The sequence below is a fragment of the Poecilia formosa genome, unplaced genomic scaffold, assembly GCF_000485575.1.
Source record: "Poecilia formosa unplaced genomic scaffold, Poecilia_formosa-5.1.2 Scaffold227, whole genome shotgun sequence".
Taxonomy (NCBI): domain Eukaryota; kingdom Metazoa; phylum Chordata; class Actinopteri; order Cyprinodontiformes; family Poeciliidae; genus Poecilia; species Poecilia formosa.
In genome coordinates this window covers 285,371-302,346 of record NW_006800166.1, presented here as the reverse complement: position 1 = coordinate 302,346, position 16,976 = coordinate 285,371, and the positions used below count along the sequence as shown (strand labels likewise).

The 16,976-nt window shown below is 39.5% G+C and overlaps 1 long non-coding RNA gene across 2 annotated transcripts in view; it reads right to left on the bottom strand.

Moving 5' to 3' along the window:
• Window positions 1-815: 815 nt before the first annotated feature.
• LOC103149424 (uncharacterized) overlaps window positions 816-16,976 on the bottom strand; it is a 49,177-nt gene continuing 33,016 nt past the window's right edge. The window contains exons 1-4 of one of the 2 annotated variants that reach the window (XR_477466.2): window positions 16,758-16,896; window positions 5,355-5,461; window positions 5,159-5,220; window positions 816-1,418 (exon numbers count right to left, since the gene is read on the bottom strand). This is a non-coding gene — a long non-coding RNA (uncharacterized LOC103149424). Of the gene's footprint in view, window positions 1,419-5,158; window positions 5,221-5,354; window positions 5,462-16,757; window positions 16,897-16,976 lie in introns of those variants that run through there. The other variant, XR_477468.2, reaches the window with a different exon arrangement.

The window sequence follows — 16,976 nt, the reverse complement described above, 5'->3', positions numbered from 1 at the left end:
ATCGTTGTCGATCCCTCATCAAAAATATATCTGGAGTGTTGCTTTTATTCTTTCATGCATGTTTGAGAAACCACTGAATCTCCCATGGCAACCATTAAGCCATGCCTAAACATTTCCTCGTACAAAGCTCCACCTATTTACCCAAATCTCCACTTTAGAGCTTCAGTCTCCAGCCAAGCAGCTCCTTCAGACTAGCCACCAGCAATTAGCAAACATCTGGTGGAACTGCACGTCTGTTGAGCTTAAAATACGAGCTACTTTTCAGTCCAGCACTCTTCAGAATGGCTGTAACGGTTTAATGGAGAAGTGCTGTTGTGATGACATGTTGAAGGAGAAGTTTAGGAAAGAGCAGGAGCTTCTTAAAGAAAAATCGGCCTAATTTTAAGGTGTCAGACTCAGCTAAGCAATGTCAGAATTTCTTTTAAGTTATGTTTGATATATATGCAGCATTTTCAGAACAACTGAACATAACGGTAGCTTGATTATGCTACCTGGAAAATATGCAACACCACCTGCTTAAGATGAGAACCAGTTCAGGGTATATGAATACTTTTGCAATGGTGCTGAAGTAGTAAAGCATGTTTTATGTTTTACCACTTTACAATCCACCTCATAAAGTTAGGAGCTAAAGAAGCTGTTTATGTAACACTCCAGTACACCACTTCATTTACCAGACATGGTTAAAGCAAAACCATCCCACCAGCTTTCTGTCTGTGTTTATTCTGATAGTGAACATGTTTAAGAGGGACTCCTGGTCAACATTAACATAACATTATGAGGGTGTTAGTGTTAGCATTTGTCCTTCAAACTGCTTCAGAGTTAAAGTGTGTTTAATTTAACTTCCTTGCTGTTTATTGGTTCTTACATAACGTTACATGCCTTTGTATCGTCCTTGTCCATCTTTTCTTGTTCCTCCTCTTATTTTCTCTGTTGATCTTTCTGTTCTGAATTCTCCTTGTCCAGTTTCTGTTTTTCTCTCTGAATTTCCTTCCTTCATTTTTCCTCATTTTGTCTGTTGACATCTCTCCTCCATGTCTTCCTCTCCCTCTCATCCCAGCCTTTCTCGCCTCTTCCTCGTCTCCTGTCATCCCTTCTTCCCCCTCCTGCCTCCAGGAAGCGTTTTATCAATGGAAACCATTCAGTTTGTGGGACTTTGGCCCAGTTAGGCCCCTCTGGCTTGTCAACAGTTGTCTTGGAGAGGCGATGCACTCGCCAGGGCTGGCTGTCCTCCCACTGTGCCTCTTTGCCCCGCCCCGGCCCGTTGCTGCTGGGCTGCTTCTTCTGGCCCGAATCGGTTCGTCCAGAGCCAGCTCTGGCGCTTTTAGGGGTGTTGGGTTTTTGCATGTGTGTTCTGGTTTGTGTGAGACGGTCAGTTTGCTGGCTTGGTCACAGCACCTAAGCTGTGTGATGTCACTGATCTGATGTCCAAAAAAAACAAAAACAAACGATGGTGGATATAAGACTGTAGGAACATTGGGTATTATTGTTTACATCTGCAAATCTGCACAAAGCTGGAAAGCAGACGACTATTTTGCTTTCCATCCATAGCCTTGCTGCTGCAATAGAGGAATCCCAGGAACAAAAAGAAACCCAGAAATGTTTGTATTATAATTTAGTACATAGGAAAGGAAATGATAACACAGAAAAACAGTTGAAGAACAACTCAAAACTAGTCATTTTCTTCCTTCTTCTCGCTCTGTGTTGGCTATGCTGCACACAGACTCGTTGCCTTAGCGACTGACTGACAGCAGCTCCTCTAGCGTATCAGGATGCAACACCAAAATGCACAAAGACATTTCCCACACAAAGACCAAAACATTCAGTCCGTTACAGTATGATGTTTATTTGTGATTATTAATAAGTGATTTTCTGAACACAGCTGCGATTGATTAGCTAATTTAAACACCTGCTCTACTTATGACTCAAAAATACTTTATTGGTCCCAAAGGGAATGATCTGACAGTGTAGGTCTATGGGGCAGATTTTTAGAAAAACACCCATATTCCGCAGCATGTCTACATGTTAATTGAATCTAACTTGGAGTTCAAAGCTTTGTCCAGGAATACATGAAGGAAATGGGAGGGAGCTAAAATCCACCACTCAACTTTTGGATTTGATTAACCTCAGCTGGGTTTAGCTATGGGTTTTGACTTGGTCGTCAAAATGCAAAAGGCTCTGATCTGAAGTGTTTTATTGGAGCTCTGGCTGAATGTTCAGGGTTGAAGGTTTAACCTCTGCCCTGGTCTGAAGTGCTTCCCAGCCTCAAACCAGTTGTTGTTTTTTCCAGTACTATCCAGGTTTTAGCTTAATTCATCTTTATCCAGCTTCCTGCTCTCTGTTACCCACATCACACTGCTGCTGCTCTGCTACATAAACTCCCAATAAAACTGAAACTTATGGTTACTGATATTTTTTTCCTCGGCCTGTTTAACGTCTAATGTAAATGAAAATACACAGAAAACTGCAATCGTCTGAACGCCCTCGACTTCTAAACTCCTTCCCTCTGTGAATTGGGTGAGGTTGAAAAGACCTCGGTGTATGTATATCATATAATTATGAGCTGCGGTGCATGTTTATAAAAAGAGTACAGTCTGAAATCTGTACTCTTGTGTAATTGTGTAATTACATATTTGCTTCTAGACAGCTGGGTATCTGTATAGATGCTGGAAATGCTATAGATACTCTAATGTAAGCCACATTTGGTGCCTATGTTGTGGGACTTTTATTTTCTCCGCATAGGCACAATAGAGGAAAACATTATGCAATTAAATGTGTTCATTCAATACTATATTTATACAATGTGCATGTATAACTGCACTGTAAACTCTGTGTGGTTGTGGTTGAAAAGAGAGCTTGTTGTTGCAAAAACAGACAAAGATGTAATCTTAGCTGTGAATGGGAATGGAATTGCTTCAGTCTGAGCAGGTCACATATAGCATTGGTACCTGGTAACACTTAGCTGCTACATATAGATGTATTTATGCAAAGAGGTCATGGCACAGATCACGCCACCAAGGTTCCCTCAAAGATAAGTAGACCGAACTGGTAACAATGTAGAACTATCTGGTTTCCATGCGGCTAAACGCCGAGACTGGATGTCAGTTTGTGTTGAATTAGAACTTGTCCTTCAAGAAGAGTCCAAAGTAAGATTGTTGGAGGAAAAAATGTCAGATACATAGATTGTAACCAAAATCAGCAAAAATATTAGTTTCTGAGTCCAATATCAAATTTGACTTTAATTGTGGTCCCAGAAAAAAAAGAGTATTGAATTGAATGGTGTGATAGAATATTCCCATTGTTAAAGGTAACCTCTATGTGGATGGCAGAACCCAAAGAATCCCTCTTCCAATCCAACCTGGTGCCACGTGTTGCACACACACATACACACACACACTCAGTCATTCTTTAGGCCTTTGCTCATATCCCTAGTGGTCGTAATGCTATGCCTGATCAGTGTATATTCTGATATAAAGATGAAGCCTATAGTTTTCTCTTCGCTGCGTTCTTGCTGCTGCAGGTGTGAACTCTTCCTTATCCTCCATCGCTTACAGTTTCTAAGTCAAAGTGCTCTACCTTGATGTGCTATCTTTCATCATTTTAATTAAATTTCCTGAAGAGGGCTCGGGGTGCCACTAAATGCCGTGCTTCCATATTGATCGCGGTGAACAATAGGGAACCTGGAAGGGCTTTTAGTCTAGCTCTAAAAAAAACAAAGAAAAGAAAAAAAGAAAAAGTTCCAAAAAAAAAAAAAAAAGAAAAAGAAAAAAAGAAAAAGTTCCAAAAAGCGGCACACATTGCAGAGGTGCCGGACTGAACTGTCACTGCACACTGAGGGGCGTTTAATCTTCATCACGGCTCATCCATCACACGCCGACAGCACAGGAGACGGCAGCCATGTTTACATGCACAGTGTTCGATTCTAAGTAGCCCAGTTACCCGACCGTGACCAATTTTTTTTTATTCTCAGGGAAAAATACTTCAGCAAATATGTAAGCTAAAATATGTAATAAAAATAACAAGGCTGGTTTTACTGGGGGAAGTTGGAGGTGTTTCTTCCTGCAGGACGTTTCATTCGGATGCACAGACACAACCTGCTGGTTTTGATCAGCAAATATAAAAAGCGTGACTTTGAAGGACCTTCGTAAGCTTCTGATTTAATTACGGGTCACAGGTAGATTTGAATGTCAATAAAACGACATGGCAATCCAGAGGTACTGACAATCACAGCTGCCATGGGAACCCTCATTAATAGCCCCCCTGGGGGCAGTTAGAGGAATCCTCTCTCTGGCAGCCAAACCCTTTCATATTTTCTGTGAAGCAGCATGCTGGAAGCTGACAGGAATATTCTAATAACTTGTTTGTTTTTCATACAAGGGAAATTCAATCCCAGAGGATCAAAGGTTCTTGTCGAGGTCTGGCACTTTAACCTGAATAGTGATTTATGAACAAAAAAAGTTGGTCCTTAAACATGGACCCTGAAACATGGTTGAAAACTGACCTGCTTATGTCCAGGGTTTCCCCCAGTTTATTATAAGCCTGGCGGCCCGCCATGCTTCACTAGTCCCCCGCCAGGCAAAGCGTTGCTAGTTTATATTTTTAGGAAAACATTATTAAAAAAACCCAACAAAAACAAATTACTTATTTTTATTTTTAAAGCTGGATTGCAAGCATCTCTGTTGCTCTGAGCATTTTCACTGGCGGAGCAGATTTATTCCTAAAAGATCCGTTTATAATAGGTTTATATTTTATGCATGCGCATGCACGCACACACACACACACAGTCATTCTTTAGGCCGGCAGCACGTGGACCAATAACACAGCACGTTGCCATGCGCTGTAGCTGCTTGATTAACTTCACCTCAGCGCGGATCGCACACACCTTCTTTCACTCAAACTGGACACACCGACTCACCTGTATGGATATTTACATCAACTTCCTGTGAGGAATTAAGGTAGGAGTTTAAAACTCACCACGTTAGCTCTGGTTGCGCAGCTCTATGTGAGCCCCAGGAAAAACCTACAATCTGCTTTTAAATTCAATTCAGTTCATGTATGCTGCACCAATTCACAATAAATGTGAATGATTTTCACAAAAAGAAAAGAGAAGGAAATCCAATTTATAGGCAGAAATTTGAAGTTAGATCCAGTATATACTCACTGTTAAAACGCCTTCGGTTGAGGTTCACGTCCTGCTGCTCAGATGGGTTGATGTTGATTTTCCTGTTTAAATCAGTGGGTGGAAACAAACAAAGCAGTCTTTGCGCCTGTATCTGTCAATTCATAGAACTATATCATGGTTAATGATATAATTTGTCAAAATTGATAAATTTATAAGTCAAAAGAAACCAACTCACAGTGAGATGAGACCCCAGCATGGAGCGCTGGCCAAAATCTGAAAGGCTGGTTTGTGAACCGAACGCCTATCATTGATTTACAGCGAGAGATCCAGAGACTTGGCAATCTTTTGGAAAAGGAGAAGGAAAAATGGCTCAATGAGAACCAAAAACTAGTCTACATGCAAAGAGAGCTGGAGCTCTCCAAGAAAAAATGTCCAAGGAGACTGCCTGCCTGCAGGAAAGGGAGAACCTGCAGGAAACGGAGAACCGTCTGCAGAGTGAGCTGGTGCTGTGTAAGATTTCATACCAAGAGTTAAACTGTTAAGCTTTTTTAGTTAGCGTCAACACACAGTTACATTTAGCTTATGGAAAAAGTGCCAGTCACAAAAATCCCCGAAAGTGTGGCTTACAGAGAAGTGCGACGTATATAATTGCAGCATATATATATATGTATTTACATACATCTCTTTGTTTGGTTTCTATACATATTTGTATGTACGGACGTAGCAGAGGGCTGTGTCCGTAATAAATCTGCTATTAAGGACGCAGCCCTGCTACTGAAAGGCCCTTGGACTCGACTTAAGAGAACAGGAGATCAGGCTTTCTCCATTGCTGCTTCTATTCATAGGTAGATTATTCTACGGTATAATCTACCTTTCCATATTAGAAAGGTAGATTATTCTTCTTTGGCATTCTATTGAGGCCTGACACTGTAACTCTTCTGTTGTGATTTTTTTTTTAAATTTATTACTCATATTATTTTATCATATATATATATATATATATATATATATATATATATATATATATATATATATATATATGTTGTTGGGTTTTTTTCTGGAGTTTTTGCAGTAGTCCTTCACTTTAGTAGTTGACTCTCTGGATAACAGCCCACATGGATTCTTCCAAGAGTCAGAAGTTTATATGAGTTTATTCTTGGACGGATGGGTGGAAAATCTGAACGATGTGTCTGCTATGCCTTTTAGTTTGTAAATCGTTTGCTTCAAAAATAATGTTTGACGGGATTTTTTCCCTCCAGTTCTTTTGCAATTTGCTGTCAAAAATGAAGCCTGCATGGCAATTTCCAACACGAACCTTGTAGTATTTGACTCTCCAGTGTCATTCTGCGTCATGCTTTTCTGGAAGCATCCTCCATCGAAGAGCCTGAAACGCGTCCAAGCTTCCTGCTCAGGCCTTCTACTGTCACGCTCCCTCTGGTGCTGCGTAAACTGACTTCATCAGTTCCGTCTTGACCGGGGGCAGCAAAGTTTAGCGGGACCACTCGAAATTCCACACGGGCAGCATAGAGCCACCTTTGTGTCGTGAGTCAAGCTCATTTTGGAAAAGGAATTAGTGTTTCTTCGTCCTTGGAGATTAAAAAACATTGTGCAGAAACAAGCAAATATGGGAAACCTGTGGCCTCCCAAAGGAGGATGCACAGATGGTGCCGTTAGGTTTTTCACTGATGGAACTTTCTAGGTCAGACATCGGGTGGTGGTGGGGGGGAGGGTTGGTATTCTCAGTGGGGGCTACCTGCAAACAGCTTAAGGGTCTAAAAATAAAAAGGTAGCAGTAAAAGAAGGAGCGATAAGGCTCCCTTTCTTTCTTTCTTGGTTGTTTACCTTAAACATTAGAGGGAAGGTGGTTTCTGCATGTGGAACCATTTTCCCCCATTCTTAATGACTCCTAATTTCATGGCAAATAAACTAAACAATGATGCCTTTGAGTCTTGCTTCACTTGTAAGCACTGCAAGACAAAATCGCATTCTTTTCCAGTCAAAGGCCGGCTTAAATGTTCCTTTCTTATCTACCAGTCGACCTGTAAATGCACCCCAGACTGTTTGGATTTAGTTTTTCCAGGCAGTTTGATGTCTGATTCCATCAAACTCTTTAAGACCGCAGTGTTTGACTTTTCATAAAAATCTGGGTTTTTTTTTTTTTTCTACATATTTGTTAAAATGGTCATCATGTCGTGACAGTGCAATATGTGACAGATAACCTATCAAAATAAAATCAAACTTCTCCTTGTGGTTCTATTGCTGGCTGCATAAATACATCGCTCCTGATCAAAAACAACCAATCAGAGCTTGGAGGAGGGTCCTAGTGCTGTCAATCAATCTCAAGCATATGCTGCTCAACATGCTAAGTGGATTAGTCATTAGTTAATCTGCTAATAACAGAGAAACAATTTATCGTTACAGAAAAACAGTTTATCTGCCGTCATCTGTGGCTCAGCTAACTAGCTTAGCATTCACAACAAGGAAACAAGCTGTAGCTCATATACGAAAAAAGAAGGAGAATGCATGTCACGTTCTGCTTTAATGTTTGTAGTTTCCTTCATTTAAACAGGATGGATTCAACTACAGTTTTCCTCAACTGGAATCCACTCAAAAGACCGAGGAGTTATCTTCATTTATCTCCTATTTATTTATCAGTTTTCTTTTACATTTGGTCCCAAAGTAGGTAAAACCCTTTAAAAAGCTAAAAAAGAAGATAAATATTACTAACCTGTATTATTTAAGTTTACATAAAATAATTTTACTCAGACTGCAAGTAAAAAATAAGACTAAGTAAACCACCATGAATCAACCCAGAAAAGTGCTTAAAGTAAAAAAAAATAATTAAAGTTTTTAAACTTTAAAAATGCAACATTTCACAATTACTTATTCATACTAATAATACATTTCAAGTTATTATTTTATCTAATTTACATTATTTAATGTTTGTCAAATCCATCAGTTAAAAATTATGATGCAAAACTCATTCCAACCATTAAAATCACTCATTAATATGCCAAACATTGACAAGATTTTAATAACTACATTATAATTAAGTTCAAACAGCATACAGGTGTTAATGAGCAACGTCAGTGTACAGTCTAGCCGGTGGCTAAGTTAAAGCTAATCCATCCAGCAGTGATTGTTTACAATAATAATAAAGTCTGTTATCGGCTGCTTTTCTACTTCTTTGTAGATTTATCCAGCTCTACGCAGACCCACCACACCAGCAGATCGCGGCTGAAAAATGACACCAAATTCCCAGTTGCTTCGTGTTACTTTTGTCTGGCGCTTCTGATATTTCCATCATTGTCCGTCCCTCTTTATGGTCCGTGTAGTACAACCACTGGTCCGCCATGTTTTCTTCTGATGGTCCACGAGCAAGTGCATGTCTTTTCCCTTCTTTTTTTCTTTCTCTGTTTTTCTGTCTTCTTCTGATTTGACAGATTATCTGTTTAATATTATATTGTCAGGACCAGTGATGTCAGTAACTAACCCATGTTATTTTATGAGTTTGAATCTCCTGGTAAATAATTTATTTAGCTTCTGTAAATCCAAATTCATGTAACGCACAGGTGTCAAACTCCAGTCCTCGAGGGCAGGTGTCCTGCAACTTTTAGATGTGCCTCCGCTGCACCACACCTGAATAGAATAATTAGGTCATTAGCAGGACTCTGGTGAACTTACCTACACAAGGAGGAGGTAATTAAGCCATTTCATTCCAGTGTTTTGTACCTGTGGTACATCTAAAAACTGCAGGACAGTGGCCCTTGAGGACTGGAGTTTGACACCCCTGATGTAACGTTAACCTACAACGTTAACCTTGTAGGTTAACGTTGAGTCGCTGTAGGATGCTGGATTCAGGTCCATCAACGATTCGCACCGATCTATAGAAACCCCATGTTCCTGTCTGTTTGTGGTCAGACACAAAGCATGTGGGGTAATAGTAACAGCTCACAGTGACTGTATGGCTGGATAGGTTATATTTAGTTTATTTAGCTTTTTTAATTTTATTTTTTTAGCATGAAAGTCCCACTGAATAAACATATTTTCTGTCCGTGACTCGGCACTGAGCTAGCTGCTAACAAAATTAGCGCTCTGAGGACAACCACGCTAGGGCATAAAAGTAATATATCTTACCTTATATATGATTGCTTGTCTTTCTAAGTAGCTGTCCAATAAAATATCTAAAATACAATTTAAATAATGCAATTGTTTCCTGTTAGAAAGTGGTGCTGCAAACTCTAGCATTGTTAGTTTCCGCAGCTCCTGCTTTTAGAGATTATTGATCCACTTTTCTCCTTTTTTCAGTAATTTTTTTAAAATTAACTCCCTTGTGACCAACTACCTTCAAAACGCACACACAAAAAAAGTTTTTCTTTCTCTCTATTTGAACGGTTGGAGTTACGGGTCAGGGTTTACCAGGAGGACAGACCCGAATTCTTAGAAAGTGACAATAGTGCAAGTAATGCATCTAATAACATTTTAATTATAGTTCAATTTAGTTTATTTATATAGTGGCAATAGTCAACAAATTTTAATCTTGAGGCGCTAAGCAAGAACACCCCACTTATACACAGAAAATTGACAGTAATGTAAGATAATTTGACTCGATTGGCAGATTAAGGTACTTAAAAATAACCTTTAAGCAGATATCAGACATGCTTCTTAATGAGCTTCAATTTCTTCATTGAGATTATTATTAATCTGTGACTTTCTAATCTAAATGTCCTGCCTTTCGTTAGTTGCAAACAGAAAATCAGACCTTAACATTCAGAGTTACAAAAAGAGAGTTATAAAGTTGGCCTTCTGTCACCTGAAGAACATTTCCAGGATTAGAGGACTAATGAGAAACTCATCTATGTGTTTATCATTTATCTCATTGATTAGTTCAACAGTATCCTCACAGGTCTGCCTAAAAAAAATCAATCTGCTGCTGGCCTTCTGACTAAAACCAGGAAGATAGAGCGCATCACCCAGTTCTAAAGTCCTTTCACTGAGAGAATAGACATTAAAATACTGTTAGTTTATAAATCACTGAGCGGCTTAGCAACACAACACATTAAAGATCTGCTACTGTTTTATCGGCTAGAACCAGAACCAAACATGGAGAAGCAGCATTAAGCTTCTACACACCACAAATCTGGAACAAACTACCAGAAAACTGCAAAACAGCTGAAACACTGAGATCCCTTAAATCAAAGCTAAAAACTCACCTGCTTAGAGCTGCCTTTGATTAGTAGCAACTGGAACATTGAATATATTTGATGTGTATGTGCTTGATGATTTTGATGATGGTATTTGACAAAATGTAATGTTTATCGCTTGCTTCATAATTGATGACTGTACGATGTTTTCATGATGTAAAAGCACTTTGAACTGCCTTGTTGCTGAAATGTGCTACAAAAATAAACTTAATTCGACTTTATTTGATCTATTGTAGTGAAGAAGAAGGTTATAATCTGGAAGGATCACTCTACAATCAGAAACCAAGAAAAAAATAATTACATTTGTCTTCAAACTAATCAGATGTTTTAGAGTTGATTTTCTAGAAACAAACAAGCTGATCCAGTTGCAACTGACAGGAGAAGAACCTTGATATTTAGGAGCCCAGTGTAACAAACATACCTCCGCTGGTCTCCAACTATCATCAGGTCTATTCCTGCAGCCATTCTCCAAGGAGCTCCCAAAGCCAGATAGCTACACACACACACACACACACCTGTTCCTGGATATCACTCCTCCACACGGCTGTCTCGACGGAGCGCAGTTAATCGCTGATTTGGCACACTTACAGTGACAACATACCGAGGTCCAGTTTCAGCAGCCCAGCGCCCCACACATAAGAAAACACGCTTTCATTCTTGTCCTCACTCACACACGGCGGGGACATTTCACTTTACAGACAGACTCGCACACAAACGCTCGCTCAAAAAACAGAAATAGCTTCTTTCAGTCACACAACAGTCGTGCAACGGCCATGGAGGACGTCCACATCTGACTCTCATCTGACTGCTGATTCACCAAAAAAAACCTGCCTTTTCAAAGTCGGCCTGAAATGTACAATTATTGCAGTCTGGCGACAGCTTGTATATGCTGGAACGCTCAGGGTTTTGTGGCTTTTGCCTAAATGGGAAACAATTAAAGAGGCTTTTGGCAGCGCATGAAGCTAGACAGATTAAAAATGGCTGAGCTTTTCAGAGGGAGAGGCCTGTGTCGAGTCATGGGAATCCGTAAACTTTATACTTCAACGTTCAATCAGTTTGTATTTGTGTGTAGCTAGAGGTAGTTTTTCATGTTTAAACGAGGAGCGCCTTGAAAAAGTGTTTATTTCCATTGAACTTGCTCACGTTTTGCCACGTTACGAGAAGGAAACTTCCACATGAACCAAACTGGGTTTCAAGCTGCTGTCGAAGGAAACACCCGAGAAATACAGCAAAACAAAACAAAAACAAACAAAAAAAAAACAAACAAAAAAAATTAAATCAAATTCATTTTATATACATGAAAATGTGTATTTTAAAAAAAGAGAGGTATGAGTAATCAATATCAAGATTACAGTTGTGTTCAGTTTTATGACGATTAATTAAACTTTGCTGCTAATTGTGAATCCATATCAACTTCCTAAAATAATGACTTAAGGAATTTTTTTTTGCCAAAAATATGAGCAAAAAAAATAAATAAAATCACCACCTCTTTCTTTCTAAAAGATAATTCAGGCAACAAAAACCCTTTGGCCATTATCTTAGGATTTGTAAATATAGTGTTCAGATCTTTTCATTCACTCGTTCGCTCATCATTCATGAACTGGCAGGTCCCGACACTGAGGGGTCACCCGACCCACCGTAACAGAACCATGAGAGGCAATGATTACGTAACGAGTCGGACGCAGCGATGTGATGCAATGTAAAGACAGCTGCAGGCGCAGCAGGAGGATGGATGGTCCACAGCCAGGAGAGAAGACATATAGAGAACGACACACTACAACGACCCTTTAACAAACATGAAATGGATTTGAACAGACTGCACCCTGTTTCATACACCTGTGAATGTGTGTGTGTGTGTTTCAGGGATTTTACCTGGGTTAAAAATGTGCAAGGAATTGCTGAGAACTGAATGCATAATTGCATTAATTAAAAAAAGGCCAAACAAAATAACAAAATACTATAATAGCAGTCTCCCGTGGCAACCACTCAGTTGTATAAAATACCTGGGTGAAACTTGCCCCGCCTTCAAGGACAAAGCTTCTCCTTCAGACTAGCCGACAGCAATTAGCAAACACCTTGTGGTGCTGCATATCAGCTGAGCTTGTTGTAAGAGCTACTTCTAAAAGCAATGCTGGTAAAAACTTTGTTAAAGGGTTAATAAAGGAGCCATGTCGAGATGACTTCCTGGAGGTGGAGCTTCAGAAAGAGCAAGTGTCCCTTAAAGGGACAGAGACACAATTTGAAGGTGTTGAAATTGTGCAGTAAAATTTCTTTCAAGTCATATTTGACATAAACAGCGTTTTACTAACAACTGGAGGTTACCTGATTGTGCTATAAATGGCGCTATATGAATGGAAAACACATGACACTATCTTTTTAACTTGCAGAGGGTAGGTGCAAGTCAAAGTGCAAAGGGTCAGGGGTCATGGAGACTTTGATGTGACTTGCCTTCTTTAGTAATGCCCATATTTTCTCTCCATCACCTCCTCCTGTTCAGCTGAGAGGAGGCTACAGCAGATAGCTGCAGCTAGAAGAAAGGGAAGTGGGCAGAAGGAGAACAGAGGAGAAAAAAGGAGGTATTGCAGAGGGGCGTAGGTGTGTGTGTTTGTGGGGGTCTGGGTGTGTGGAAAGCAGCCACTGCAGCAAACACCTCTGAAACAGAAACAGCCATTTAGCGGCGAAAACAAGTTCCCCTCACAAGACGACTATGAATGGGGCACTTCAGCCGGCCGAGGAAGTTCCATCGAGGGGCAGGATGTTCTCCTCAGGACGCTCTTGAGGCGGGACGCGGGCCAAAAGTGTGTTTACATAGACCCGTCTCTCTCTCTCCCTCTGTCACCGTCCAGCTTTGCCCTCCTTCTCTGGCCGAGTAGAAAAGAAGGAAGAGAGAGAGAGAGAGAAAAGGAGCAAACTCTCCCCTGCCTGCTTTGCCCACTCCATCCCCTCCTACCAGGCGTTTACAGAGCCGCAGCCAGCCAGGCGGCGAGGGAGGGCGTGGAGCTGTGCTCAGCAAACAAAGACAGAGAGGCAAAGACTCTCTGTGATTAAAGAGCAGTTAAGATGCTATGAGAGACTAATTTGTTCTCTGTGTGACTGAAAACAAAACCAAATCTGGGGCTTACGCTTCCTGCACTAGCTTAAAGTGAAATGCTAGGTACTTAGCACTACAACAAAACTCCTTTCTCTTTCTAAATCCTTTACACAAACTGTGATGTGATAACATTTTCTTTATCCGTTCTACATGCTTTTTAGATTAAAACACATACACACATGCACGTACACGCCCACACACACACACACCAAGCTGCTTCTGCTCACCAGCATCATGGAGACTTAAGAGCACAGCAGACAGGTCAGGGATGAGTTCGTCTGAAGCAGCGCTAGCTTAGGAAATAATATTCAGAGTTGTGAACGTCTCACAGAACTCTGCCTCATCGTCTGTCTCAACGGTTCAGATAAAAGTATGTGTATGTTTTAGAACCCCAATTAAGAATTTGTAGAAAAACATCAAAACTGGTGTTCACAAATAAAGAAAAGATTTGAGACGGAGTTTCACCTTCCAACTGTCTGTCTCCCAAGAATATTTTAGCTGTAATTTTCTTTATTGCAGTTTTGACCACCATGATGTCTTCTGTTTCTTATTTCTCCTCCGTCTGCGACCTATTTTCATAGATATGTATTTTTTGTAACCCAACCACGAACAGTTAAACAAGAGTAAAAAAAATCTTAATCTAGGAAGCACAAAACATCAAAAATGAATGCATAGTGGTAAAATAAGAGCTATGAAACTGTATTTACTACTACATGTTGGGATATGTCTGCAGTGCAGTCATGTTCAATAAATTAAAACATGCATCTCAAATTGTCTCTTTTGTTAGATTAAAAGTACCTTTTGAAAACAATAACCTTAATTAAAAAGTAGGTATCACATATATAGTTTTCGTTAAACTCATATTTCTGTTTGTAACTATAGTTTTTTATTGCTTTGATCCAATATTCTCATTTCAAATGTTATGGTTTCATTAGTTATAATTGAAAAATCATTATAACTAAAAAACCCCCAAAAAGCTTTCAAACATCTGTGTTTAATCTATATGTGTTTCACTTGGTGCTAAAGTTGGTCAAAGAAATTGAATTTTAAATAATATTCCAATTTATTGAATGGGACAGATATGGAACATGTTGGATTTAGAAATATTGACACGTTTTATAAATCTCAGAGTTTCAGTAAGGATTTAAACTCTTTAGCAACACAGAGAAGAAGCTACTGTTTGTTATGCTAACCATGCTAACAGTATTAATTGATAATAAAAAGCCACTAAGGACTGTTTCAAATGCCAATTCGGTATTTATTTAGTCTTTGCTTTAACATAATTATTGCTCCTCATCTAAATAATTATTAACCACTTACTACAGGAACACTAGAAAGCAATTTTTAGATGTGGCTGTCATATCAGTTTATGTGTAAAATCTCAAGGACAAATCAGAACTAGCTAGCATTATTATAAGCAGGACAAAGCTTCACAAATAACATCTTCAGTCGCTATAGCAACATGATTCCCCCAGAATCATGTTGAATTCAAAGGCAAACAGTCATTGTCTTCAATCAGGACATAAACGTAGAAACCCAATAAATGAATAAACACATTACATCGCCCCATAGAGATTTATTGAGTTTACGTTTCAAGTCTGGTGGAAAGTTATTTTCTGTTCTCCTCACTGCATCAAAGACTTTGACCAGGAATTTGTCACATCCTTTTCTTTTTTTTTCATTCATTTTTTTTCCATTCTGAATGTAAAATCTGAATGCAACATTATATTGTAAATACTCCCCAGAAAAAACCCAACCAAGACTTGCTGCGATCCGCTCAAACCAACAGTTTGTGTGGAGCAAAAACAAACCGTGTTACGACACAGCCGAGACATAACAAACAGGAACAAACCGACTAACATTTGCTCTCTGCGGTGTTTTGGTTCCAGTTCATTTCGAAATTCTTCCAAACTTCGGGATCGCAAAGTTTGCCAGTTTTGTTTTTTTGCCAACAGAGCAGTTAGTGTTTGCTCTTGCAAATCCACAGCGACAGAAACAGGGCTGACAGAAAGTTCTGTTGTAACGTGTTTATTCAGAACCGGCTTTGACAGCAGAGTTTGTCAGGCGCAGAGAAAAAGAGGGAGACTCAAAGATGTTGTGAAATGGTTCTTTTTTCTTTTTTTTTGCTCTCCCATGTGGGGGGAAATGTCTGCCCCAGAGGGATTGTTGTTATGGTAGAATGTTGCACCGAGAGAAAAAGATGAAGACTGAAGCAAACAAGCTGTGAATGCAGACGGAATAATCAAATAATGCCAGCGAGTTTCACCGTTCTGTTAGAAATCTAAATACAAAGCGGAAAGAAATAACAAAAAAAAACAAAAAAAAAACAAAACCGAGATAAACTGAATCAAAATGACAAAACAGCTCATAGAGACATTAATATTTTCTCATGTACTTAAAACCGTGTTTCACACTACAGACCAACCCAAACCTGACTGCTGAATACCGCTAAATCCTTTTTACATTCGAGGCGCCATGATGGATATCGGAAGTGAGAGACGGGAGAATTGGTTAGAGCGACTGAAATTGTTTTCCCAAGTTGTTTTTGCCATTTTATTCGTGGCTTCTATTTGTTCCAGTCCAGTTAATTTGTCTGTGAACGTAACACTTGGTTGGGACTCACAGACGGCGGGATTTACAAAACTTTGAAATAGCTAGCTTAGAAACCGACCCGTACCTCCTCCCTCTTAACGTGTTGACTAAATTACTAACTTTACCTGAATTCACACCACATCATTTATATCATTATGTCATAAACGGCGTTGCCCCTCAAACTGGAGCAGCCTTAAAAACGTACAGAAGACGAGTATGGAGGAATTTGAGTTATGGCAGGAAAATTTCCCCACAGAGAGACGCTAACCAGTTTTTTCGTATATGCTAGGCTACACGTTGGTGGGGCACTGTTTCCATGGTTACTGAAGGTTAGACACATACTTTCGCGATAATGCGACATTTGATATATTTCTAATAACGCTTACTTTTAACGTATTTGAACGTTAATCTTCTTACTTTGTGTAACGGATGGTATAAATGAGTTTCCTGAAGTCATTCAGCCAGGCTTCACAATGGGATATTTTATTCTGGGGGAGAAGAGTAAAAACAAATAAATCTTCTCGTCACCTCCCTGCACTTCAGCCCCACAGCAGCGCGGAACAACGTTGTCTACATTTTCTTCCAAATTCAACAAAAGTGAACAAAAAATAAATAAATCTCCTCACAAAAATCATAACAGGCTAAAAACAAGAGGAGAAAAACGCCACCTGGTGGCCACAACAACACAGTACAGTGAGACAGAGTTAAATAAACAGAAATAAAAAGTATAACTTAAAATAAAAACACATACCTGGGGGAGAAGAGTAAAAACAAATGAATCTTCTCGTCACCTCCCTGCACTTCAGCCCTAAACATAGAAATAAAAAGTGTTCAAACGACCTATGCTGGACCGGCAGACTGCGGGACATATTCGCGCCAAAAGAAAAATGACAATAAAACTGTCCAATAAACCCACAATGATGGTCAAAACTGCAAAATAACAGACTAACAAACAATAATAAACAAAATA